The sequence below is a fragment of the Spermophilus citellus genome (genome assembly GCF_964194105.1).
Source record: "Spermophilus citellus genome assembly, chromosome: 1".
Taxonomy (NCBI): Eukaryota; Metazoa; Chordata; class Mammalia; order Rodentia; family Sciuridae; genus Spermophilus; species Spermophilus citellus.
Window position 1 is genome coordinate 195,865,580 of NC_138182.1, and position 27,381 is coordinate 195,892,960.

Below are 27,381 nucleotides of genomic sequence, written 5' to 3' on the forward strand. Positions count from 1 at the left end.
ATAACAAGGAAGCAGTCCCCACCATGGGAAAAAAAAAACCATTCCATATATCTAATTGTGAGATTTCCAGAATTATAGATCCTAAGCAGTCAATTTTATCACTGTTTCACCTTGCTTTGTTTAGGTTTTGTTTGAGTGTTCCCAGGGAGGAAATTACTCCTTTATTACTGTGGGGTTTTTTGTGGGGGGGGGGGGGGTGCAGGAGGGGAAGAGAGGGTAGAGTAGTGGGACGAATACAGAGGGGCTCAACCACTGAGCCACATCCCCAGCCCTCTCTTATATTTTTTATTTAGAGACAGGGTCTCCCTGAGTTACTTAGGGTCTCTCTTGCTAAGTTGCTGAGACTGGCTTTGAACTCATGATCCTCCTGCCTTAGCCTCCCACCAGTTGAGATTACAGGCATGCACCACCATGCCTGGCTGATTACTGTTTTTAAAATAAGGTAAACATAGATCCTAATATGCATTTGTGTTTAAATGGGGAGTAAATGCCATAAAAGGAGGGGAGTAAGGCCAAAAGGACTTTGAGACAGCTACTATAAAATATTATATTCTTATTCTTGCTTCTTCTGATTAAACACATTTGTATTCTATTACTCTTGGCTATAGCCAAACAGAAACCATAATAGAAATATTCTCATATGTTTGTCCAACCACAAGTACAAGAGTGAACAAACTTCCAGCAAAAACCTCTATAGATGTCTCAGGGATGAGGGATACATGGAACTACAAAGAGATCTCCAACTATGAGCACCCTGGGGTTTTCTCAGTATATCTTAAAAGAAGGGGATGTTGCTCAGCTCCCTACTAGTAATTTAGAACTTGGAGATGGTAGGACAATTAAAAGACTGAATCTTGGTTTTTCCCTCTGGGAAAAATTCTGTTTCATCTTCTCAGCCCAGAGTACAAGGAAAAACCAAAAGTTAACATGACAACTTCTAAATGGGTAGCAAAGCCAGAACAAGGACCTTTACTGCCCAACATTTAGAGCTATGCCAACATTTAGCTAACATGTAGAGCTATGCCAAAGACAGAGTAGGCCCTCAATAAATGTTGAATGAATTAATGAATGAATATATTAATAAAGAGACATGTTGAGTCAAATGTATGAAAGATGATATATCATGAGATATGTAATGCTTTAAATAATCAATAAAAAAAGAAAAAATTATCTCTCTCAAAAAAAAATTAAAAAAAAAGAAAACATCAATTGCAACTCCTGACACATTAATACCTTCTCTTTAGAATTGTGTAATCTCTTTTCTTAGAAGGACACCTGATAAACAGTTTGTCTAAATAAATATTGTTTTACTATTTAAAAAAAAGAGACATATACTTACACCTATATACATATGCAAAAATATTTCTAGAAAGTTATCAAAATAATATTAGGCTGGTTCTTTTGTGACAGAAACAGGGAAGAAATTCATGTTCTGGTTTCAACTGAGAGACACTAGGTTAGACAGCAGCCTGAGTTAGTTGTGTTCCACGTGCATGACTTTGACCTCACAGGGCCATCCATATAACAACTCCTCAGTAGACTTCATTTTATATTCATAGAAGAATTGCATACCTACCATGAAAATAGAGTTGTTTTCTTGTGCTGAAAATCATGAATATTTAGAAGCTATTTCTTTATTCCAAGTTTACCTTCTATGCATTGCTCCATTATGTGGGGCTAGAACTATTTGATCTACATTTCTCATTTTCCCCTTCCAGGTGGGTTCCTCTTAGGTTCTACCAATGGAAATCATCAGAGGAATGTTGGAAGCCCAGAGGAGGGGGACTGCTTTCTATTTTTTTGTTTCACACAGTTGGCTGCAACTTTCACCCCAGTCCCATTCTCACCAATCTGCCTAGGAGCAGCCAAACCTGAGACACTTGGCAGCCTCAAGATGAGCCACACTGCATTCCATTACCAACTGAGTAACTCAGTCCTCCTGAATCTAGTCCCTTCTTTATGACCTCTAGACTTGAAGGTGGTAATTGCTTCCCTCTGTCATTGATCTTAGGGTTACATCAGCATCCTCCTGTTGCACTTTCAGCCTTTCAATGTTCATGTAACGGATTTCCAAACCAACCAAACTATTCACTCCTACTAAATCTGGAGAGGACCTTCTTGGCCATCTCCCTCTTCAAATGTTCAAGCACCAGCTTCATGGGGCTTTCTCCAGAAGGCCCACATACTAGCTCTGTAGGTCTCTCCCCATGACTCAAGTTCTAGTTACAGAGTCCCTTCCCTATGTTCTCTAAGCTCGAAGGTGGTAATTGCTTCCCACTGGCTTTGATATTAGGGTTGCCTCAGTCTCTTCATTTTGCTCTTTCAGCCTTATGATATCTGTATATCAAATTCTCTGCACTTTGTAACTGGTATGGCTTCTGTTTTCCTTCCTGGAACATCACCAATGTAGTGATTGTTTGGGGTCTCTGCTCTACCTTTTTTCCTTAGGAGATTGTTAGCTAGATCCATTTATACACCCAAGATGCCTATCCAAATTTTATTTGCTCTTTACATCTTAAAGACTAAGAGATACTTCAAATTTTATTGTATCAAAAGAATGAACTCCTAATATACCAATCTTCTGGTCCAACATAATTCACCGTCTCAGTAAATGGCACTTTGTCAATTCATTTTTTTAATCCCAATTCCTAGAACTCATTCTTGCTTCCTATCTTCCCCCGATTATTCATACCCAGTGCAACAGAATGTTATATTGGTTACAACTGCAAAACTGAGCCCATCTCTATTTCTCTCCATTATCCTAGTCCAGATCATCCTTATCTATCATGTGGACTACTAAAGTTGTCTTCTTAGTGGTCTCCATCTTTTGACCCTCACCTTTCTTTCTTTTCTTTCCTTTTTTTTTTCTTTTGGTACTAGAGATTGAACAACTGAGGGGCACTTACCCATTGAGCCGCATCCCCAGCCCTGGTTTGTACTTTATTTAGAGAGAGTGTCTTGTTGAGTTGCTTAGAACCATGCTTTTGCTGAGGCTGGCTTTGAACTCACAATCCTCCTATCTTAGCCTCCCGGCCACTCAAATTACAGATATGTGCCACCACACCTGGCTCGACCCTCACCTTTCTGAAGTTGTTTGTCCACCCTGTAACCATAATATTTTAAAAGTATAAATCAAAATAAAACTTAGTCAGAAGTTCTTGTAGTGACTTTTGGGGTTCTGGTTCTCCCCATCACTTCCAGCCTCATCTCCTCACTGTCTGCCAGCACTAACTGTGCTCTAGACATGGAGACCTCGTATCTTGATTATTTGCTTCTGTTTTTGTTTTTATTTTCAAATTCTATGAGGCAGAAACTTGCTATTCACTGATATATTTCCAGCTCCTATAACAGTCCCTATTCCCTAAAACATGCTCAGTAAATATTTGTCAAATAATTTAATGAATAAATGCTTTTAATATTCTCTCACTGGGTTTGAATTGCCTCAGCATCCAAGTTCTGCAAGTATAGAAGAATTGCTACCACTTTGGAATAGAAATGTACAGAATTCATTTTGTCTCCTATTTTCCTTTCTTATCACAATTCCTAGGAATTTTCTTGAGGAATAAGAGCTTACAGGATGAAGACTTGGTGACATGGTCGATCGCCTTTGGATAAATAATACATGAATCAAAGAGGTCAAAGATAAGGATACACCAGAATCTACAAGATTTTTACCACAGTGAAATTCATGGCCTTTAAAAATGTGTAGAACAAGATGAAACAAATGTTTTCAGTAGATGTTCAGGTGCTCTTTTCTAAAAATAACATACTTAACCACAAATCAATGTTTAAAGCCAGATGGTTAATGAAGGCCAGCCAGGAAACTCCTATAATTCACAGTAATGAGTATGGTAATGAGCTCCCATTATAAACCAAACTGCATTGTGACACACTGTATCTATTTCAAATAACAGTGATTAGATTATTTCATATTTTTCAGAGCTCGAAAGTTAATTTACAGGAAAAAAAATATTAGAAAGCCTGAGTGATGGATGAGTTATCATGCCCAATGAATCAAATAGAAGGTGGCCTAAATTTTATTAACCAGACCTGCCTGTTGAAACATCAGATGTCATCAGAAATAAAATCATACTCAAACCCAAATAAAGATTAAGATCCTTCAAAACATGAAAGAAGTCCCATTTCTATGGTTGAAAATAAATGTTTTTGTGGGGAAAAGGGTACACTTGTACATTGTTGGTAGGACTGCAAATTGGTGCAACCAATTTGGAAAGCAGTATGGAGATTTCTTGGAAAGCTGGGAATGGAACCACCATTTGATCCAGCTATTCCCCTTCTGGGTCTATTCCCTAAAGACCTAAAAACAGCATGCTACAGGGACACTGCTACATTGATGTTCATAGCAGTACAATTCACAATAGCAAGACTGTGGAAGCAACCTAGATGCCCTTCAATAGACGAATGGATAAAAAAAAATGTGGCATTTATACACAATGGAGTATTACTCTGCATAAAAAAATGACAAAATTATAGAATTTGGAGGGAAATGGATGGCATTAGAGCAGATTATGCTAAGTGAAGCTAGCCAACCCCTAAAAAACAAATGCCAAATGTCTTCTTTGATATAAGGAGAGTAACTAAGAACAGAGTAGGGAAGAAGAGCATGAGAAGATGATTAACATTAAACAGGGATGAGAGGTGGGAGGGACAGGGAGAGAGAAGGGAAATTGCTTGGAAATGGAAGGAGACCCTTAGGGTTATACAAAATTACATACAAGAGGAAGTGAGGGGAAAGGGAAAAATAATACAAGGGGGAGAAATGAATTACAGTAGAGGGGGTAGAAAGAGAAGAGGGGAGGGGAGGGGAGGGGAGGGGGGATAGTAGAGGATAGGAAAGGCAGCAGAATACAACAGACATGAGTATGTCAATATGTAAATCAGTGGAAGTGTAATTGATGTGACTCTGCAATCTGTATACGGGGTAAAAATGGGAGTTCATAACCCACTTGAATCAAAGTGTGAAATATGATATATCAAGAACTATGTAATGTTTTGAACAACCAATAAAAAAACCAAATAAATAAAAAAAAAGAAAATAAATGTTTTTCCCTCAACTCTTTGATGTCTTTGCTTTTCAAATAGGACTCTGGGAAAGGTTATGTTCTGCTGAACAGAATGCTTTAGGGATTCTTCCACTATAGAAAAAAATGCCAGGGATTGAATTTTATTTTTAGAGTCAAAAGCAAATATTTATTTTTACACTCAAAGTTCACCTGATTTCAGAAAGAGAGTCTGAAAAGGCCTCTCTAGATATTCAACAGGACGTGGGCAGAAGCATAGCACATGAGCAGACCAGTGAGCATGGCTTCATGGAGCCACCTGCTCTTGGGAGACATGTCCCACTGTGCCACCTTCTTATAATGGGATAGGATGCTTAGAGTTGAGTAGTGACAAAGTGAGGGGTATGATACCCATCGTCATCTCCATCTAATGTGAATGAGGCTACTCACTCATTGGGTGTTTGGAATATAAATCATTAAAATTAATGTCCATGTTCAATGCTCCATAATAATATTACTTGCTCTTGGGAATTCTGAGGCATTATTTTCCCTCAAATGTGCCAGTATAAACAGATGAGCTTGGACTACTTCTGATCTCCTATAAAATTTCTGAATAGGCCTCAGTTATATTTCCCGAAAATTAGAGGTTTATTTGCCAAAGTATATACAGGAGATGACCTCTGGCCTAAAAGCAAAAAGATGAAATTAAAGTTGTGAGTGCTGTATTGAAAGCTGGAAGATTATGTAGATTATATAGGTGAGTTTGATCACTTTTCCTCACTCAGCTCCCTATACACTGGTGTCCAGGAGAAAGATGAAAGGTCTCTGGACTATAATACTAACCCAAGATGAAAGTTCTGAATATGCTAAATCAGAAACTTCTCAAGTAAATAGTCCAGCTTTGTCATCCCATATGAAATTCACAATGGGCACACCCACTGGAGCTCAGGCTCAGCCTAGACCCATCTCGCTGACCTGTGTAGGACCTCGGGCCCAGGGTAGGCCTGAGTCCATCCCATCACCAGAAGATCTCCGCCAGAGCTCAAACCCGGCCCCAACACTTCTTGCTGACCTGTGCAGGAGCCAGGGCCCAGAATAAGTTGGGCCTGCCCCCACCCCCCCACCCCCCCGCAGCACCTGGGAGCCCAGGTCTAACCCACTTCTATCTTGAGACACTGCAGCCATCCCCATAGCCTTCCCCATGGAGTAGTCTCTACCTTTGGACAACAAGCAGGGCCTAGAAGCAGCTGCATCTTGCAGCAGACATCCCAAAGCTAGGCCCATCCTTTCAGCCCCATCTCTGAAAGATGTTGCATCCATCTTGGGGCACCTCTGCTGCTATCATGATTTACCTCCTGCTATTGCTGCCACCACCTTTAGTTGGAGTAGCATCCATCCTAGGACACCGACAGGGTCTGGAAACCCAAAACCAAGGTGAGATACAGATAATCTGCACAGATACTGCAAGATTATAAGGTAGAAACTGTAATATCTCATATCCACATTGCAAGTAAGGAAATCACATAGACAACATGAAAAAACAAGGGAGGAAAGTCCCTCAAACAAACCAGGATACTACAGTAACAGAACCCATGGACAGCACAGTTGATGAAATGTCAGAGAAGGAGTTCAGAAGGTTCAGAATCAAAATCATCTGCAAATTAAAGAATGACCTAAATGAGCAAATATAGGCAAAAATTGATCACCCCAACAAAGAGATAAGAGAGCAAATATAGGCAACTATTGACGACACCAATAAACATATATAGGAGCAAATACAGGCATCTACTAATCACAACAACAAAGAGATAAGGGAGCAAATACGCGTAGCAAAAGATTACTTCAAGAAAAGGAGATTCCAAAAAATAAAAAATAAAAAATCCTTGAAATGAAGGAAACAATAAACCAAATAAAAATCTCAATAGAAAGCATCACCAACAAACTCAATCACTTGGAAGACACAATGTCAGATAATGAAGACAAAGTATACAATCTGGAAAATAAATTTGACCATACAGTGAACCATGATCATAATATCCAACAATTTGGGACAGCATCAAAAGACTAAATCCTAAGAGTTATTGGGATAGAGAAAGGCACAGAGTTTCAAACTAAAGGAAGGCACAATCTCTTCAATAAGATAATATCAGAAAATTTCCCAAATATGAAGGATGAATTGGAAAATCATATACAAGAGGCTTACAGGACACCAAATGTACAAAATTACAACAGAACTACACCAAGGCACATTATAATTAAAATGCCTAGCATATATAATAAGGATAGAATCTTGAAGGCAGCAAGAGAGAAGAATCAGATCACATTTAGGGGGAGACCAATTTGTATCACAGCAGATTTTTCAACCCAGATCCTCAAAATTCAGGAAATCCTGGAACAGCATATACCAAGCTTTGAAAGAAAATGGATGCCACTCAAGAATCTTATATCCAGCAAAACTAAGTTTTAGACTTGATGATGAAATAAAAACCTTCCATGATAAACAAAAGTTAAAGAATTTATAACTAGAAAACCTGCACTATAGAGCATCCTCAGCAAAATATTCCATGAAGAGGAATTGAAAAACAACAATGAAAATCAGCAACAGGAGGTATTATACTAAAGGAAAAACTAATCAAAGGAGAAACCAAGTCAAGCTAAATACCAAAAATAAACAAAAATTGCTGGAAATACAAATCATGTCACAATAATAACTCTGAATATTAATGGCCTAAACTCACCAATCAAAAGACATAGACTGGCAGATTAGATTTTAAAATGCAATCAACAATATCCTGCCTCCAAGAGACTCATTTCATAGGAAAAGGCATCTATAGATTAAAAGTGAAAGGTTGGGAAAAATCATACCACTCACATGGACTACAGAAGCAAGCAAGAGTTTCCATCCTCATATCAAATAAAGTAGACTTTAAGCCAAAGTTAATCAAAAGGGATAAATAAGAATATTTCATACTACTTAAGGGAACCATTCATCAATAAGACAATACTATTATAAATATAAATGTCCCAAACAATGGAGCATCTATGTTCATCAAACAATCTCTTCTCAAGTTAAAGAGAAAAATAGACCACAACACAATAATCCTGGGTGACTTTAACACGTGTCTTTCACCACTGGATAGATCTTCCAAACAAACCTGAACAAAGAAATTATAGAATTCAATAATACAATCAATAACTTAGACTTAACTGACATATATAGGACATTTCATCCTTTACAAGCAAATACACTTTCTTTACAGCAGCACATGGATCCTTCTTTAAAATAGACCACATATTATGCCACAAAGCAACTCTTAGAAAATATAAAAAGTAGAGATACTACCCTGCATTCTATCAGATCACAATGAAATGAAATTAGAAATCAATGATAAAATAAAAAATAAAAGCTACTTCAACATATAGAGACTAAATAATATGCTACTAAATGAACAATGGGTTGAAAAAGACATCAAGGAGGAGATTTCCAACTATACAAGAGCAATATAAATAAATAGGGCGAAAATTTCAAAAACACAACAGTTTCACCAAGCAGAAAGAAACGCAAGCAGTATGAAAAGACAAGGAAAGAAAGGACCACAAGCAATGCAGGTCAACTCAACTTTAGAAGAGGTAATAGCTGCAACAGATGGAATGTCAGATAAAGAGTTCAGGATATACATGCTTCAGATGATCTGGAGTCTCAAGGAAGACATGAGACAGCAAAATCAGACAATGAAAGATCACTTTGACAAGGAACTACATAAACAAATCCAGGAAGCAAAAGATCAATTACACAGGGAGATAGAGGTAATAAAAAACTAACAAATAGAAATCCTAGAAATGCAGGAAGCAATAAACCAACTTAAAAACTCAATTGAGAATACTATCAGCAGAGTAGATCACTTAGAAGATAGAACATCAGACAATGAAGACAAAGTATTTCAACTTGAAAAGAACATAGAAAGCTCAGCAAGACTGCTAAGAAACCATGAGCAGAACATCCAAGAAATATGGGATAACATTAAAAGACCAAACTTAAGAGTCATTGGGATACAGGAAGGCACAGAGCTCCAAACCAAAGGAATAAACAATCTATTCAATGAAATAATACGAGAAAACTTCCCAGACTTGAAGAATGAGACAGAATCCCAAATCCTAGATGCCTACAGGACGCTGAATGTGCAAAATCATAAGAGATCCACACCTAGACACATAATAATGAAGATGCCCAACATACAGAATAAGGAGAGAATTTTAAAAGCTACAAGAGAAAGGAAGCAGATTACATTTAGGGGTAAACCAATCAGGATAACAGCTGATCTCTCAACACAGACTCTGAAAGCTAGAAGATCCTGGAATAACATATTTCAAACACTGAAAGAAAATGGGTTCCAACCAAGAATCGTGTATCCGGCGAAATTGAGCTTCAGGATGGAAGATGAAATTAAAACCTTCCACGATAAACAAAAGTTAAAAGAATTTACAGCTAGAAATCCATCTCTTCCAAAAATCCTTGGCAAAACATTACAGGAAGAGGAAATGGAAAATAACAATGAAAACCAACAGTGGGAGGTAGGACAGTAAAGGGGGGAAAGTAATCAAAGAGGAAAACAAATCAGGTTTAGTAACATTAATAAACAAATATGGCTGGAAGAACAAACCATATCTCAATAATAACCCTAAATGTTAATGGCTTAAACTCACCAATTAAGAGACACAGGCTAGTTGAATGGATCACAAAACAAGACCCAACAATATGCTGCCTACAGGAGACACATTTGATAGGAAAAGATATACATAGACTGAAGGTGAAAGGTTGGGAAAAATCATATCACTCATATGGACTGCGGAAACAAGCAGGAGTGTCCATACTCATATCTAATAAAATAGATTTCAAGCCAAAGTTAATCAAAAGGGATAAAGAGGGACACTACATACTGCTTAAGGGAACCATATACCAACAAGACATAACAATCATAAATATATATGCCCCAAACAATGGTGCAGCTATGTTCATCAAGCAAACTCTTCTCAAGTTCAAGAGTCTAATAGACCACCATACAATAATCATGGGAGACTTCAACACACCTCTCTCACCACTGGACAGATCTTCCAAACAAAAGTTAAATAAGGAAACTATAGAACTCAATAACACAATTAATAACCTAGACTTAATTGACATATATAGAATATACCACCCAACATCAAGCAGTTACACTTTTTTCTCAGCAGCACATGGATCCTTCTCAAAAATAGATCATATATTATGTCACAGGGCAACTCTTAGACAATATAAAGGAGTAGAGATAATACCATGCATCTTATCTGATCATAATGGAATGAAACTGAAAATCAACGATAAAAGAAGGAAGGAAAAATCATGCATCACTTGGAGAATGAAAAATAGGTTACTGAATGATCAATGGGTTTTAGAAGACATCAAGGAGGAAATTAAAAAATTCTTAGAGTTAAATGAAAACACAGACACAACATATCGGAATCTATGGGACACATTGAAAGCAGTTCTAAGAGGAAAATTCATTGCTTGGAGTTCATTCCTTAAAAAAAGAAAAAAACCAACAAATAAATGATCTCATACTTCATCTCAAAATCCTAGAAAAAGAAGAGCAAAACAACAGCAAAAGAAGTCGAAGGCAAGAAATAATTAAAATGAGAGCTGAAATTAATGAAGTCAAAACAAAAGAAACAATTGAAAAAATTGACAAAACTAAAAGTTGGTTCTTTGAAAAAATAAATAAAATCGACAGACCCTTAGCCATGCTAATGAAGAGAAGAAGAGAGAGAACTCAAATTACTAGCATATGGGATGAAAAAGGCAATATCACAACAGACACTTCAGAAATACAGAAGATAATCAGAAATTATTTTGAATCCTTATACTCCAATAAAATAGAAGATAGTGAAGGCATAGATAAATTTCTTAAGTCATATGATCTGCCCAGATTGAGTCAGGAGGATATAGACAACCTAAACAGACCAATAACAATAGAGGAAATAGAAGAAACCATCAAAAGACTACCAACTAAGAAAAGCCCAGGACCGGATGGGTATACAGCAGTTTTACAAAACCTTTAACGAGGAACTAACACCAATGCTTTTCAAGCTATTTCAGGAAATAGAAAAAGAGGGAGATCTTCCAAATACATTCTACGAGGCCAACATCACCCTGATACCTAAACCAGACAAAGACACTTCAAAGAAAGAAAACTACAGACCAATATCTCTAATGAACCTAGATGCAAAAATCCTCAATAAAATTCTGGCGAATTGGATTCAAAAATATATCAAAAAAATTATACACCATGATCAAGTAGGATTCATCCCTGGGATGCAAGGCTGGTTCAATATACGGAAATCAATAAATGTTATTCACCACATCAATAGACTTAAAAATAAGAACCATATGATCATCTCGATAGATGCAGAAAAAGCATTCGACAAAGTACAGCATCCCTTTATGTTCAAAACTCTAGAAAAATTAGGGATAACAGGATCATACCTCAACATTGTAAAAGCAGTCTATGATAAGCCACAGGCCAGCATCATTCTGAATGGTGAAAAATTGAAGGCATTCCCTCTAACATCTGGAACAAGACAGAGATGCCCTCTCTCACCACTTCTGTTCAACATAGACCTCGAAACACTGGCCAGAGCAATTAGACAGAAGAAAGAAATTAAAGGCATAAAAATAGGAAAAGAAGAACTTAAATTATCACTATTTGCAGATGACATGATTTTATACCTAGCAGACCCAAAAGGGTCTACAAAGAAACTATTAGAGCTAATAAATGAATTCAGGAAAGTGGCAGGATATAAAATCAACACGCATAAATCAAAGGCATTCCTGTATATCAGCGACAAATCCTCTGAAACGGAAATGAGGACAACTACTCCATTCACAATATCCCCCCAAAAAATAAAATACTTGGGAATCAACCTAACAAAAGAGGTGAAAGACTTATACAATGAAAACTACAGAACCCTAAAGAGAGATATAGAAGAAGACCTTAGAAGATGGAAAAATATACCCTGTTCATGGATAGGCAGAACTAACATCATCAAAATGGCGATATTACCAAAAGTTCTCTATAGGTTTAATGCAATGCCAATCAAAATCCCAACAGCATTTCTTGTAGAAATAGATAAAACAATCATGAAATTTATATGGAATAATAAAAGACCCAGAATAGCAAAAACAATGCTAAGCAGGAAGTGTGAATCAGGCGGTATAGCAATACCAGACTTCAAACTATACTACAGAGCAATAGTAACAAAAACAGCATGGTACTGGTACCAAAACAGGCGGGTGGACCAATGGTACAGAATAGAGGACACAGTAACCAATCCACAAAACTACAACTATCTTATATTTGATAAAGGGGCTAAAAGCATGCAATGGAGGAAGGATAGCATCTTCAACAAATGATGCTGGGAAAATTGGAAATCCATTTGCATCAAAATGAAACTGAATCCCTTTCTCTCGCCATGCACAAAAGTTAACTCAAAATAGATCAAGGAGCTTGATATTAAATCAGAGACACAGCGTCTGATAGAAGAAAAAGTTGGCTATGATCTACATACTGTGGGGTCGGGCTCCAAATTCCTCAATAGGACACCCATAGCGCAAGAGTTAACAACTAGTATCAGCAATTGGGACTTACTTAAACTAAAAAGTTTTTTCTCAGCAAGAGAAACAATAAGAGAGGTAAATAGGGAGCCTACATCCTGGGAACAAATCTTTACTCCACAAACTTCAGATAGAGCCCTAATATCCAGAGTATACAAAGAACTCAAAAAATTAGACAGTAAGATAACAAATAACCCAATCAACAAATGGGCCAAGGACCTGAACAGACACTTCTCAGAGGAGGACATACAATCAATCAATAATTACATGAAAAAATGCTCACCATCGCTAGCAGTCAGAGAAATGCAAATCAAAACCACCCTAAGATATCATCTCACTCCAGTAAGATTGGCAGCCATTATGAAGTCCAACAACAACAAGTGCTGGAGAGGATGCGGGGAAAAGGGTACACTTGTTCATTGTTGGTGGGACTGCAAATTGGTGCAGCCAATTTGGAAAGCAGTATGGAGATTTCTTGGAAAGCTGGGAATGGAACCACCATTTGACCCAGCTATTCCCCTTCTCCGTCTATTCCCTAAAGACCTAATAAGAGCATGCTACAGGGACACTGCTACATCGATGTTCATAGCAGCACAATTCATGATAGCAAGATTGTGGAACCAACCTAGATGCCCTTCAATAGATGAATGGATAAAAAAATGTGGCATTTATACACAATGGAGTATTACTCTGCATTAAAAAATGACAAAATCATAGAATTTGGAGGGAAATGGATAGCATTAGAGCAGATTATGCTAAGTGAAGCTAGCCAATCCTTAAAAAACAAATGCCAAATGACTTCTTTGATATAAGGGAAGTAACCAAGGACAGGGTAGGGACGAAGAGCTTGAGAAGAAGATTAACATTAAACAGGGATGAAAGGTGAGAGGGAAAGGGAGTGAGAAGGGAAATTGCATGGAAATGGAAGGTGATCCTCAGGGTTATACAAAATTACATATAAGAGGAAATGAGGGGTAAGAGAAGAATAATACAAGTGGAAGAAATGATTTACAGTAGAGGGGGTAGACAGAGAAGAGGGGAGGGGAGGGGAGGGGAGGGGGGATAGTAGAGAATAGGATAGACAGCAGAATACATCAGACACTAGAATGGCAATATGTAAATCAATGGAAGTGTAACTGATGTGATACAGCAATCTGTATACGGGGTAAAAATGGGAGTTCATAACCCACTTGAATCAAACTGTGAAATATGATATATTAAGAACTATGTAATGTTTTGAACAACCAACAATTAAAAAAAAGGTTAATGGGGAAAAAAATAAAACTCTGTTGTATCTTTTAAAAAAAAACAGGGATCCTTCAGCACCTACTCCAGTTCAGATGCCATCTTAGGTATTTGCACATTTCTTAGTTCATTTAAATCTGACAACATTGTAGGGAGTTGAAATAATGACTCCTGCTTCAACAGATGAAAAACTGAACTAAAAGAAGTACTGCATCCAAAGTTAACCAGTTAACAAAGGAAAATGTCAAAATGTAAACTTGGGTCTTATTAATTCTGAAATCTTTTTTAATGAACGTTCCCTGTTTTCAGTTTGATTGCTGGTGCCCCATCTTTTCTGAGTTTTTCCTGTCCAAATTGACTTTCAATCAACTACCATTTGAGAACAGATTTAATAATATAACTCCCAAAGTATTACTTTTTTAAAGTTTTGGTTGCATTTGAATAGGAAACAGCCATTTTAAAAGTAAAATTGGATATCAGAATAATAATAAGAAATATTTCAAGATTATAGTGTCAAAGTTAAGCATAGTGGCACATGCCAGCAATTAGGAAAGCTGAGGCAGGAGGATCACAAGTTTGATGCCAGTCTTAGAACTTAACAAGGCCCTGAGCAATTTAATAAGACCCTGTCTCAAAACATTGAAGAGGGCTGGGGATGTGATTCATTTGTAATGAGCCCCTGGGATCAATCCCCAGTACCATAAAAAAAAAAAAAAAAAAAAATATATATATATATATATATATATATATATATATATATATAGTTCCAAAAGAGTCGGCCAATGTTTCTAGTAGAACATCAGACAGTCTCAGGGGTCACATGTCTTTGTACACTTCTGTTGGAGTGATACGAACAGAGCACATTTGATAAATACCTTTGAAGAGTATGATAAAAACCCCGTGTTGGAGTTTTAAGAAGAAAAATATCTAAAGAAGATGATAGTAAAATTAGAATTCCTTTGTATGAACATCAATATCATTTGCACCCTTTTTCTGGCCTCTCAAAAATATTGTTATGAGTATAAACCTCGCCTATCCCTTTCAACCCTTAATTCATTAACATGAACACTCAACATAATTGAATAGGGAAAATGAAACATTTTCTTGTCACTAGACAAAGAAAATGTGTTATGCAATCCTCTTTAAGTGTATGTTCTGGTAATGTTGAAAAGAATTCGAATGAGATGTAAAAGAAGAATTATTTTCCTGAGTTTACATAGAAAAATGTGAGCTCTGACATTAAGCATGCAACTTAAAATTCTATAAAGCAGATATTCAACACCCAGAAAAAAATTGTGTGATATCTGAACCTAGTAGGAATGCCTTGGTTATCATCCTCAGAGACCCAAATAAACATTCATTGAGCATCTAGTATGCTTAAAACTCTGAGACGTAGAATAAAAGGCAGAGGTTTTTAAATATATTTTGAAACAGTGTCTACTAACCCAACTACACACTAAAAGAGCACGAAGTAGAAGCTATTGTGTTGAATGTCTTCCATAAGTGACCTAACTTTATCACCAGCATCTCTATGATGTCACATAATTTTTTTGCCTATGAAGGGGATCTACTGCCTCCTTTCACCTTTTCACTTTATTTTTTAGCACAGAAAACAAAGTCAAAGTTTTATCACAGTGATTAATATCTTTTTTATTTTTCTTAAGATATTTTTTATTTTGAGATGTTAGGCTTATGAAAGAGCTTTTAAAAAAAAAAGAAGAGTACAGAGTTCCCTTTCATCCAGTTTCCCCTGATGTTAATGTTATATAACCAAAGCACTTATCTCTAAACTAAGAAATTGCCATTGGTACAAGGCTATTAAACTACGGACTTCAGATTACATCAGTTTTTCTACTGATGTCCTTTTCCAAAATTATTCCAGCTTCTAGGATCCACACTACCCTGATTGCGCATGCATCCTTATTCTGATCCAAGTTTGGCACTTCGTTAGTTTTGTTGTCTTTATTACCTTGAGGCTTTGGAAGAGTACTTATCAGTTATTTTGTAGACTTCTCCTCAATTTGAGTTTGTTTGATATTTTCTCATTCTTTCAGATGCATTACTAGACAACAACGCATAGAAGTGATATATCTATCACCACTATCATATCAAGTATACATGATGTGGGTATGTGTCTTATTATTGGTGATGTTAATCTTGGTAAAAGCTGTGTCTGCCTGATTTTTTTTTTCTCTGCAAATGTACTAGTTTTGATTTGCAATGAATGTTTATTTACTTATAATAAGAGATACTTTGACATTATGCAGATTCCCTATTTCTCCTCCAATGTCACCCACTAAACAACTTATATTTGAAGAAAAGGCAAACCTAATCTATTGGTAGAGAAAATCTACCAGTGACACAAGAAACCAGTAGTGATTTGGTGGCTATTATAATCATCTTAAAGTAGAGAACATTAGAATTGCTAAATACAGAGCATGTATAGCCAAAGCACCTTCAGAAGGGCATAAACAATTTGCATCAAGGCTGAGAAACTTCTCCTTTTCAATAACTTGAGGGCAGAGCTAAAATAAATGGATAAGATGCAAAGAGAAACAGAAGGACTTCCAGACGGATTCCACAGTTATCAGAGTTACATTATCATTTGTATTTCTTAATTCATTTTTGTATCAGTAAGTTATATGGTTCACAGATGGTTTAAAATCATATTTCCAGTGTTCCTCAGATCAAGTACATAAAGAACTATAGGCTTTAGGGTTTTTGAGTCATTAAAATTTGGCAGACTATTGAATGCCACTTGTTTGATTGGCTTATTAATTTTCCCTCAACACTGAATTATAATATTGCAAAATCAATATTCAAGTTACACTGTAAAATATGCCTTAAGAATTACTTATATACTTCCTATCCATAAGAGGCAAAATATTCATGAACCCAATTTTTATAGAATTTACCTGACCTTCCAAGAATTCCAGCTGAACAAACTGGAACATATATTCAAAGGCATGCCACTGTCAGCTCAAGTGTCACTTGAGGAAAAAAATTATTTTGAAATTAATTCATATACAATACTAAAATATTTGCTCTACTAATGAACAATTTATATACTGGTTTTATCTGGGATAGTAATAACATCAACAGCTCATATAATATTTAATATTTTCTATATGCCAGTTACTAAGTTCTTTACACAGTTTATCTCATTAGTTTTTACAGCCATATGAAGTGTCAAGAATTATGAAGGGTCTGAGAATTTACCGTACTTGTAAACTAACAAGTTAGGCTACTACAGTTTTATGGATGTTGGCAGAAGACATGAGACTCCTGGGTCAGAGACAAAGGACTTTATTACCCACGGAAACAGTAGTAACAGCATCAGCATTTTCTTGTATCAATTCTCCAATCCTTATTCCTCACAAGTGACACAAAGAGGGTCATCTGATACCTGCACAAAAAGGGGATGGCATTGTGGGAAAGGAATCCCACCCTTTTGAAATGAACAGTAGGCATACTGCTATTTCCTCCAGAGAGAAACACTATCACTATTTTCCAAGGCTGTCAACCATACAAATGAAGACAGTCAGTGCTTCTGTCCTCAAGAAAAGCAGAAATGCAAGACATACTCATGGAGAATTATCTCCCAACATGATTAGGTACCATAGTTATTTCTCTTACAAATGAAGGACATTAAGCTTAGAGAAAACTACATGGATTTAAGGAGACTTTCAATGAAGGCATAGGTATTTGTTTTTGCATGGGATTATTTTAGTATTTACAAGTGTATTTAATTAATTACATGGAACATGCTTCCCCATAAAAGGTTGCAATTCACACCTGCATGAATGCACAAACTGAAAGAGTGGGATTGGGCATAAAAATATACCCAAGATAAGCTTGCCATTAGACATTTTGGAAACTATATTGTGACTTCCTCTCTATATTGTCATTTTTAAAGTGTAAATATTAACTTCCACTAATAATTTTATGTCTACTATGTTTAGGGAGGAAATGTGCATCAGAAAAAAATATGAGCTCTGAGGCTAGATAATGTCAAGTTGGGATTCCAGTCTACATGTACTAATTTTTCTGGGGCCATTTCCTCATCTGTGAAATGGGAATCCCTTATAGGGTCATTGTAGGAACTAAATGAGATAAATGAAAGCAAAGCTCCCAGTTCAGTGTTCTGGCACGAAGTGCTCAACAGTAAAGAATAATAATGATGGGAGCCGGAGCCTGAGGGAGCGGAACGGCCCCGCACCCCGACCGCCGCTGCCGGCGCCTCGGACCGGGCCGCGCCAAAGCCGCCTCCCGCCTCGCGCGAGGAGGAGGGCGCGTCGCAGATGTGGGACCTGGACCTGCCGGGATGCGGCGCCGAGTCCGCGGCGCCCGCGCCGAGTCCGCGGCGCCCGCGCCGAGCGGCCCCCGCCGCTGGAGCGCCCCCGAGGTCCCTGGGCGGCTGAGTGTGGTTTCGCCGCCGCCAGGCCCGCACCACCGGAGCCCCGCGGAGCCGCTGCCTGGGACAGAGCCCAGGCCTGTGATTGAAAACATCAAGTCATGAGCCAAGGTGGAGGGAATCCATCACGACTTCAGCGCGAGCAGTAAGGCTGCAGCCCCAGGTGCAAGGCTCTATCGGCCCCATCTCCTTCTCCTCTCCGCCTCTACGCCTTGCTTCTCCCCAGCTGTCTCTCCTCCCAAGCACAGTCTCTAAATCTAGATTTCAATTTCTTTCCCCCACCCCGCCCGCTCTCCCGCGTGTCCGGTACCCGGCCACCGCGGCCCCGAGGCGCCGCCTCCCCTCCCCCAACCCGCACCCCCTCTCTGGGGGTCCCGAAGGCCGCTGCTGCCGCCGCTGCTGCAGCCGCCTCCCACAGAGCACCATAGAGCAGACTCTTCACCGCGCGAATGAGCTGCCGAATTAAATGAAACAGCTGATAAGATGAGTGACAATTTAAAATCCAAGTGAACCGAGAACACGCACTGAGCCCTGATCTGCTGAATTCAAACTCCCGGTCACCTGCTTCCCGCAGACAAACAGCTATGACTCGGCATTAATCCATCCAGCTGAAACAACTGGTCAGCCCTTCTCATCATACGAAGGTAAATGCCTACCGAGTCTTCATAAGTAGTGGCCACGGGTTTGAAACGGGGCTTGAGAGAGAAGGACCCACTCGTTGCATTGGTCGCCCGGCAAAGGGAAACAACGTCATCAGACTGCTGTGGAGGAGATAACTTCATTGAAACCGACAGCTACAGGTGTGTGATCCCACAGCTTTCCCTCTCCACACATCGGGAAAACCTTAAGGGCCACTCCCAGCTCTCCCGTAAGGGCCCCTCCCAGCTCTCCCACGAGTGCTACAGCCAGCCCGAGGGAATCAGAGGTGGTGCGGGTCCCGGGGCGCGGATCTACCGCTCCCACCAGGGCTGACTGCTGAGGTCTCTTGCACCAGCTACGGGGAAGTGGATACAGGAGGGCAAGTAAAATCCGCTGAGGATTCTCAGCCCCAAGCTCTACAAACTTAGGGTCTGAGGGAATGGTAAACTGGAAGAGTGTGCCCAGTCGTTCATGAAAACAGGGCTCCCGGGAGCAGCAGACCTGGCTTGTAGCCAGTATTGTGGTGAGAGGGGCCTGGCTAGAGAAAAAGTGGGAAGTGACTAGACAAAAGAGGAGGCCCTAGACACTCAGGATTAGAGTCTCGCCCAGTCTGGGAGGAGCTGCTGCACAGTGATTGGTTCCCGCATATTGACAGGAGAAACTTGGCCTGGTGGACAAAGTGCCACCTACTGGAAGAGAAGTTAATCAAACTCTAAGACGGCATTTATTAGGTTTTCTTTTTTTTTTTTTTTTTTTTTTGATTTGGGTTTTTCTTTCAGTTTCATTTTTTTCTTTCTTGTTGTTTAATTAATTTTTTTTTTACAAAATATTTTTTTAAAATTTTTTTTCTACTAATTTTAATTTAAATTTTTTTAATTATTATTTTTTTAATTATTATTATTTTTTTAATCTTTTTTCTTTTTTAGTTCCTATTTTTTTCTTCTTTAGTCTTTTCATTTCTCTTATCCCCCCTTTCCTTGAATTCTACCTGCCTACTCTCATTCTCTTTAGTGACTTCACCCCTTCCCTTCTAATACCTTTCCTCCCAAACATCAAATTAATTTATAGGAGTAAACAGTAACCCAGCAGTCAAACAGAACAAGAAGTAACATGAGCAGCTTCAAAAAACAAGGAAGAAAAGGACTACAAACAATGCAGGACAGCCTAAATATTCAGGAGGACGCAGAGTCATCAGAAAAATGGTCATATAAAGAACTCAAGGAACACCTTAGACAGATGGAATGGAACCTTAAGGAGGATACAAGACAGCAAATTCAAGCAGCGAAAGAACACATTGAGAATGAATTTCATAAACAGATAAAAGAAGAAGTTAAGCATCTCTATCAGGAGATAGAGATTATAAAAAATAATCAAACAATAATTCTAGAAATGAAGGAAACGATAAACCAAATTAAAAACTCAATTGAGAGTATCACTAACAGAGTGGAGCAAGTAGAAACCAGAACGTCAGATAATGAAGACAAAATATACCATCTTGAAAAGAGTCTAGCCAACTCAGAAAGGCTGGTAAAAAATCACGAGACAAACATCCAAGAGTTATGGGATAACATGAAGAAACCAAACTTACGAGTCATCGGGATAGAAGAAGGTACAGAGATTTAAACCAAGGGAATGAGTAACCTGCTGGATGAAATAATTACAGAAAACTTTCCAGAAATAAAAAAGGAAACAGATATACAAATTGAAGATGCATACAGGACACCAAGCACACAAAATCACAGTAGAACAACGCCAAGACACATTGTTATGAAGATATCCAATATACAGAACAAAGAGAAAATATTAAAAGCTACAAGAGAAAGGAGACAGATTACATTTAGGGGTAAACCAATACGGTTAACAACGGATTTTTCATCACAGACACTGAAAGCAAGAAGGTCATGGAACAATGTATTTCAAACACTGAAAGACAATGGATGCCAACCAAGAATCCTGTATCCAGCAAAATTAAGCTTCAGGTATGACAACGAAATAAAAATCTTTCATGATAAACAAAAGTCAAAAGAATTTGCAGCCAGAAAACCAGCATTGCAAAGCATTTTGAGCAAAACACTACATGAAGAAGAAATGAAAAACAATAACCAAAACCATCAGTGGGAAGTGCCTCAGTAAAGACAGAGGGCGAGGGGAAAGACAACCATGGTGAAACAAACTAAAATTTTTTTTTTTAAAAAAAAAAAAAGGATAAACAATCAATCATGGATGGAAGTTCAAACCATATATCAATAGTAACTCTGAATGTTAATGGCTTAAACTCTCCAATAAAGCGACATAGGCTGGTATCATGGATTAAAAAAACAAATCCAACAATATGCTGCCTCCAGGAGACACATCTGATTGGAAAAGACATACACAGGCTAAAGGTGAACGGATGGGAAAAAATATACCACGCACACGGTCCTCGCAAGCAAGCAGGGGTGGCCATCCTCATATCGAATAAAATCGACTTCAAGACTAAGTTAATCAAAAGGGATAAAGAAGGTCATTATATACTGATAAAAGGAACCATTCACCAACAAGACATAACAATTATCAATATTTACGCACCAAATAATGGTGCTGCGACATTCATAAAACAAATTCTCCTCAAATTCAAGAATCAAATAGACCACAACACAATAATTATGGGAGACTTCAACACACCACTCTCACCATTGGACAGATCCTCCAAACAAAAGTTGAATAAAGAAACTATCGATCTCAATACCACAATCAATAACCTAGACTTAAGTGACTTATATAGAATATATTAACCATCATCAAATGGCTATACTTTTTTCTCAGCAGCACATGGATCCTTCTCAAAAATAGACCATATATTATGCCATAGGGCAACCCTCAGTAAATATAAAGGGGTGGAGATAATACCATGCATTTTATCTGATCATAATGGAATGAAACCGGAAATCAATGATAAAAGAAGGAAGGAAAAATCCTACATCACATGGAAAATGAACAATATATTACTGAATGATCAATGGGTTACAGAAGACATAAAGGAGGAAATCAAAAAATTCTTAGAGATAAACGAAAATACAGACACAACATATCGGAATCTATGGGACACAATGAAAGCAGTTTTAAGAGGAAAATTCATCGCCTGGTGGTCATTCCTCAAAAAACGAAGAAACCAACAAATAAATGAGCTCACACTCCAACTCAAAGCCCTAGAAAAGGAAGAGCAAAACAACAGCAAATGTAGCAGAAGGCAAGAAATAATTAAAATCAGAACAGAAATCAATGAAATTGAAACAAAAGAAACTATTGAAAAAATTAACAAAACTAAAAGTTGGTTCTTTGAAAAAATAAATAAGATCGACAGACCTTTAGCCATGCTAACGAAGAGAAGAAGAGAGAGAACTCAAATTACTAACATACGGGATGAAAAAGGCAATATCACAACAGATGCTACAGAAATACAGAAAACAATTAGAAATTATTTTGAAAACCTATATTCCAATAAAATAGAGGATAGTGAAGACATCGATAAATTTCTTAAGTCATATGATTTGCCCAGACTGAGTCAGGAGGATACACACAATCTGAACAGACCAATATCAATGGATGAAATTGAAGAAACCATCAAAAGACTACCAACCAAGAAAAGTCCAGGACCGGATGGGTATACAGCGGAGTTTTACAAAACCTTTAAAGAAGAATTAATACCAATACTTTTCAAGTTATTTCAGGAAATAGAAAAAGAGGGAGCTCTTCCAAATTCATTCTATGAGGCCAACATCACCCTGATTCCGAAACCAGACAAAGACACTTCAAAGAAAGAAAACTACAGAACAATATCTCTAATGAACCTAGATGCAAAAATCCTCAATAAAATTCTGGCGAATCGAATACAAAAACACATCAAAAAAATAGTGCACCATGATCAAGTAGGATTCATCCCTGGGATGCAAGGATGGTTCAACATACGGAAATCAATAAATGTTATTCACCACATCAATAGACTTAAAGATAAGAACCATATGATCATCTCGATAGATGCAGAGAAAGCATTCGACAAAGTACAGCATCCCTTTATGTTCAAAACATTAGAAAAACTAGGGATAACAGGAACTTACCTTGACATTGTAAAAGCTATCTATGCTAAGCCTCAGGCTAGCATTATTCTGAATGGACAAAAGTTGAAGGCATTCCCTCTAAAATCCGGAACAAGACAGGGATGCCCTTTATCTCCACTTCTATTCAATATAGTTCTCGAAACACTGGCCAGAGCAATTAGACAGACGAAAGAAATTAAAGGCATAAAAATTGGAAAAGAAGAACTTAAATTATCACTATTTGCAGATGACATGATTCTATACCTAGAAGACCCAAAAGGGTCTACAAAGAAACTACTAGATCTAATAAATGAATTCAGGAAAGTGGCAGGATATAAAATCAACATGCATAAATCAAAGGCATTTCTGTATATCAGCGACAAAACTTCTGAAATGAAAATGAGGAAAAACACTCCATTCACAATATCCTCAAAAAAAATAAAATACTTGGGAATCAACCTAACAAAAGAGGTGAAAGATTTATACAATGAAAACTACAGAACCCTAAAGAGAGAAGTAGAAGAAGATCTTAGAAGATGGAAAAATATACCCTGTTCATGGATAGGCAGAACTAACATCATCAAAATGGCGATATTACCAAAAGTTCTCTATAGATTTAATGCAATGCCAATCAAAATCCCAATGGCATTTCTTGTAGAAATAGATAAAGCAATCATAAAATTCATATGGAAAAATAAAAGACCCAGAATAGCAAAAGCAATTCTAAGCAGAAAGTGTGAATCAGGCGGTATAGCAATACCAGATTTCAAACTATATTACAGAGCAATAGTGACAAAAACAGCATGGTACTGGTACCAAAACAGACGGGTGGACCAATGGTATAAAATAGAGGACACAGAGACTAATCCACAAAGCTACAACTATCTTATATTTGATAAAGGGGCTATAAGCATGTAATGGAGGAAGGATAGCATCTTCAACAAATGGTGTTGGGAAAACTGGAAATCCATATGCAACAAAATGAAACTGAATCCCTTTCTCTCGCCATGCACAAAAGTTAACTCAAAATGGATCAAGGAGCTTGATATCAAATCAGAAACTCTGTGTCTGATAGAAGAAAATGTTGGCTCCGATCTACAGATTGTGGGGTCGGGCACCAAATTCCTTAATAGGACACCCATAGCACAAGAGTTAACAACTAGAATCAACAAATGGGACTTAATTAAACTTAAAAGTTTTTTCTCAGCAAAAGAAACAATAAGAGAGGTAAATAGGGAGACTACATCCTGGGAACAAATTTTTACTCCTCACACCTCAGATAGAGCCCTAATATCCAGAGTATACAAAGAACTCAAAAAATTAGACTATAAGATAACAAATAACCCAATCAACAAATGGGCCAAGGACCTGAACAGACACTTCTCAGAGGAGGATATACAATCAATCAACAAGTACATGAAAAAATGCTCTCCATCTCTAGCAGTCAGAGAAATGCAAATCAAAACCACACTAAGATACCATCTCACCCCAGTAAGATTGGCAGCCACTATGAAGTCAAACAACAACAAGTGCTGGCGAGGATGTGGAGAAAAGGGTACACTTGTACATTGCTGGTGGGACTGCAAATTGGTGCGGCCAATTTGGAAAGCAGTTTGGAGATTCCTGGGAAAGCTGGGAATGGAACCACCATTTGACCCAGCTATTGCCCTTCTCGGACTATTCCCTGAAGACCTTAAAAAAGCATGCTACAGGGATACTGCCACATCGATGTTCATAGCAGCACAATTCACAATAGCTAGACTGTGGAACCAACCCAGATGCCCTTCAATAGATGAATGGATAAAAAAAATGTGGCATCTATACACAATGGAATACTATGCAGCAATAAAAAATGACAAAATCATAGAATTTTCAGGGAAATGGATGGCACTAGAGCAGATTTTCTTAGTGAAGCTAGCCAATCCCTAAAAAACAAATACCAAATGTCTTCTTTGATATAATGAGAGCAACTATGAACAGAGTAGGGAGGAAGAGCAGGAAGAAAAGAATAATTTTAAACAGAGACATGAGGTGGGAGGGAAAGGGAGAGAAAAGGGAAATTGCATGGAAATGGAGGGAGACCCTCATTGCTATACAAAATTACATATAAGAGGTTGTGAGGGGAATGGGAAAATAAACAAGGAGAGAAATGAACTACAGTAGATGGGGCAGAGAGAGAAGTTGGGAGGGGAGGGGAGGGGGGATAGTAGGGGATAGGAAAGGTAGCAGAATACAACAATTACTAATAGGGCATTATGTAAAATTGTGGATGTGTAACCGACGTGATTCTGCAATCTGCATTTGGGGTAAAATTGGGGGTTCATAACCCACTTCAATCTAATGTATGAAATATGATATGTCAAGAGCTTTGTAATGTTGTGAACAACCAATAAAAAATTAAAAAAAAAGAATAATAATGATAACTTGTAGAAGGGTTGTAAGCAAAGTCCCTCTAACATTTATTGCTTTCAAAATCTGGGAAATTCATGGGCTGGGGTTGTGGCTCAGTGGTAGAGCGTTAGCCTAGCACATGACATGCAAGGCGCTGAGTTCGATCCTCAGTACCAAATAAAAATAAATTAATAAAATAAAGGTATTGTGTTCAACTACAACCAAATATATATATATATATATATATATATATATATTTTTTTTAATTGGAGAATTCAAGAATACAACTAGAAGGAAATTTTTAAGCCCTGTTTTTCCCATGTAAAAGCTTTTCCAGGCATTGAGGATGTGTCATATTGAATTTGACTTTTTTCATTCAAAGATTAATTTTAAACGTGGAGTGAAAACTCTTCAAGCTGTCAAAGCATCAGCTTTTAGCCATGGAATGGATGTTGTTCTTTTAAAAGTTCTCCTAATATTTCTTTTAATGTGCTGGAGCAGGAAAGCTTGTCATTTTCCCTAATACCATGTGAATAAAATACAAATAAATGGTGGGAACCAGAGTCAGGAGGAGCTCAATAATATACATTTGCTATAATATGTGTCCTAGTGATCAATTCAAAGGGCCTTATGACTTTACATGGGGAGTTGTGCTGTGTTAGAGACAGCTTTGTTGACCTTTCATCCATTCACATGGAGAGGTATTGGAAGATGAAATTGTTTTTTACATTCACTTAAAAGTTACGCCACAGCCATTAGATAAAAGCAAGAATAATTGCCTGCTCAGTGGGCAGACTGCTACAGAGGAAGAAGAAGCTCACTCATCAAACAGTTGTGTTTTTCAGCTTTGGCAGATGGAACATCACATTCTTTGGTGAGTTCTTCCCCCTGTAAAATTTAATGATTTGCCCTCTCTGCAGATTGCTGAACAAATTATTGTCCATGATAGCTTGATGTCTATTTGCTTTCGAAAGCCTCTCAACTTTAACTAATAGTTGCAATCCAAATTAACAAAAACCAAGGAAGTATGGAAATTATGGGTGCATTCTGGTAATTCACTCCAAACTAAGCTTGTTATCTGCATGAAATACAACTGTGGCTCCATGAATAATTCTCAAAAATGTTGAATTTAAAATGAGCACTGGGTAGGATAAACAGTAGTTGAATAACACTTAAAACTCCACCATCTGGTATTCTAGTATTTTAATGTGAGTTGAATTTCTTTTATTAGGTACTTATTTGAGATTCTTTCTGTATGGATTCTTTCCTTATGCATAAAGAGCTCCATAAATTGGGGAGGAGTAAGAGTTATGATTCAGGACAATTTTCTATTATAGTAATTCTCTTAAAGGGAAGTATGAATGTTAAAATCTCACCCATTGCCCCAAGGGGCAACTAAAGAATTCCTGAGACAGTTTGTGTTAATTCAGAGAATTTATTTCTAAGACTCCATAAGGTTGGTGCAAGTAGAGGGAGGAAAAACCACTTAGGTGGTAGGGAGATAAAGAGAGAAGGAGGAAGAGAGAATGTGATAAAGATTAGCAACAGGAAACAAACAAAAATGACAAATTATGCACAATGTAAGACTAAAAAATAATTTAATAAATATACATTAATGGTCTTTGGGAGTAAATAAGGGAATAAGATAAAGAATTTTTGAAGAAAAAAAATGAGTTATCATGAAAGGTAGATGTAATAGGCTCACCACATTTGGAAAAAATATCAATGTTATTTCCCCAAAGTTTTATACCAAGCTATTCCAGTGACTTAATGTGAAATTTGCATGAGATATTTTTTCTTCCTGATATGAGAAATTCAAAATGAAGTTACAGGGTAGAAGCAGAAGACAATAATAATGACATTTACTTCCACATGCTGTATCCCTTTGATAGACAAGAGGTAAGCAGTGCTGATCTCATTATCCTTATGCAACATCACAAACAGATG